The sequence below is a fragment of the Gadus macrocephalus genome, chromosome 19, assembly GCF_031168955.1.
Source record: "Gadus macrocephalus chromosome 19, ASM3116895v1".
Taxonomy (NCBI): domain Eukaryota; kingdom Metazoa; phylum Chordata; class Actinopteri; order Gadiformes; family Gadidae; genus Gadus; species Gadus macrocephalus.
This window is the reverse complement of record NC_082400.1, coordinates 15611839-15614338: the sequence shown is the minus strand read 5'-3', so window position 1 is coordinate 15614338 and position 2500 is coordinate 15611839. Positions and strand designations below refer to the sequence as shown.

The window sequence follows — 2500 nt, the reverse complement described above, 5'->3', positions numbered from 1 at the left end:
CAGACAACAACCTCAAAGTGCTACAGATCTCCTAGACCTAGACACACAAACACACACGCACACACACACAAAGCGCTGCACAATCACACACACCCACACAAACACATGCACATAAACAAAGACACACACATGCATAAATAAATATGTATACACAGATACACACATACACACTCAAAGCGCTGCACAATCACACAAACACACACACAAACACAAATGCACATAATCAGAAAAACACACACACACACACCCATAAATGAATATGAAAACAACGACACACACATACATACACACACACACACACACACACACACACACACACACACACACACACACACACACACACACACCATCAGACTTGCCAATGGCGTTGCACAATTACACACGGACACAGACACACACACACACACACACATACCTAATGGACATACACACCATCAGACTCTCACAACCACAAACACATTCACGGATACAAACATGAGCACGCACACACACAAACACACACACACAAAATATCACAGGGCCACTGTCTCACAGATGCCAAAAAGTGTGCCATTTTGTAAATCATAATACCTACATTCTGACAATTTTAGCACCTCATTACTCAACCTCATGCCTGGACCTTGACAACATGCGCTTTCACACAGACAGACACAAACCACACACACACAAGTCCAAGCACGCACACACAAAATGTTACATTGTAAAATGCAGGCAGCGTCAGGCTGTGGTTCTGTTTGTGCGCCTGCCTAAATGTTGGATTACCAGCCCCTCTTTGGTCCTCTAACACAGGGCCAGGGGAAGGAGGAGGAGGAGGAGTAGGTGAAGGAGGAGGAGGAGGAGAAGGAGGAGGAGGTGAAGGAGGAGGTGAAGGAGGAGGAGGTGAAGGAGGAGAAGGAGGAGTTGAAGGAGGAGGAGAAGGAAGAGGTGAAGGAGGAGGAGAAGGAAGAGGAGGAGGAGGAGGAGGAGAGGGAGGAGGAGGAGGAGAAGGAGGAAGAGGAGGAGGAGGAGGAGGAGTTGAAGGAGGAGGAAGTGAGGAGGAGGAGGAGGAGGAGGAGCAGGAGGAGGTGAAGGAGGAGGAGGGGGAGGAGGAGGAGGAGGTGTCATTGAATGACAGTCTTCTTGTAATGAGGCGACCGGAGAATAGGGCCGACCGACGACGACCGGTGTCGTCGTCCTCCTCCTCCTCCTTGGACCCAACCAATCCTCCACCTCCCTCTCCTCCCCCACCTCCCCCCGTCCTCCTCCTCCTCCTCCTCCCTCCTTGGACCCAACCAATCCTCCACCTCCCCTCACCTCCCGCCTAAACTTCCTCACGTGAGGAAGTTTAGGCGGCGGGCTTGGAAGGGCTTGGGCTTAGGCGGCAAAGCACAACGCTAAAGCACTGTCAATGTTATGGTAGTTAGCATAGCAATCTGGAGCATTAACGATAACATTAACGAGCATTAGCATTAGTTAGCGTCAGCAATCATTAGCAAGCATTAACATGAGGTAGCATGGGCAATAGATCTGTCTCTCTGTGATATCCTGGAACGACAATAACTTGATAGCGCTGTTCAAGCCAAAGGTCAAGTCGTGCATGGCAATGGTAATTAAAAAAGAAAAAAGGAATGCCTTTGAACAGCCATCTTGAGTGACGCGATTGCAGCAATATCTTTGCTTGGCAGCACCATTGACGTCCTATGTCATGGCTGTGCCTGACACACAGTACCGATGTTATCCTGACACACCCACGTCCCTCTAACCATACTGAAATTTGAGCATCGACTGATCTAGCATGTCCATAACAAAGGAAGGAGCCTTAAAGCAAACCAGCAGATCCATAATGGGAACACACGGTGGTAGTTATGAGGCGAACAAGTAATATGTACAGGTGTTGGTGGAAAGAGACGTATGTCAGTGTAGCTCACATGGCTCAAAACCGATGCTGTTCTCTCTGCGTCTCCCTCCCTGTCGCGCACAAACACACACAGACACACACACACGCGCGCAGACACACAGACACACACATGCACACACAGACACACACACGCAGACACACACACGCGCAGACACACAAACACGCGCAGACACCAACACACACACTCACACACACAAACACACACACACAAACACAAAGAACATCCTTGGGCCCAGGGGTTTCCTTGGCAACCAGAGGGGAGAGGATGAATTGATATTGAGTGATGGCGTTTTGCTGCACATGACCCTTTGCTCGGTGCTCTACCTCTGCTGCCGCTCTGCACGTCAGACACACCGAGAGCGCTTTACGTCTGTTTGACTCAAGAAGAAAGGGGAAAACGAAAACGACGCATATTAGGCCGAATATCGAGGAGGCCCCACTCTCCCCGTTTAGCTGGGACCGCCATGCTGTCGAAACACCTCCTTCCTCTCTCCATTCCAGAAGTGCTTAATCTTTCACTGTCTTATGTAAGGCTCTGAAAGATTAAAACCGAGCACGGCTTTTGCGAAATACTGTACCGTGAAGATCATGAAATTATTTATT

The 2500-nt window shown here is 49.4% G+C and overlaps 1 protein-coding gene across 1 annotated transcript in view; it reads right to left on the bottom strand.

The window, feature by feature from the left end:
- Window positions 1–2500, bottom strand: part of LOC132448053 (dedicator of cytokinesis protein 4-like) — a 75177-nt gene that overhangs the window by 39886 nt on the left and 32791 nt on the right. The gene's annotated exons all lie outside the window — the stretch shown is intronic.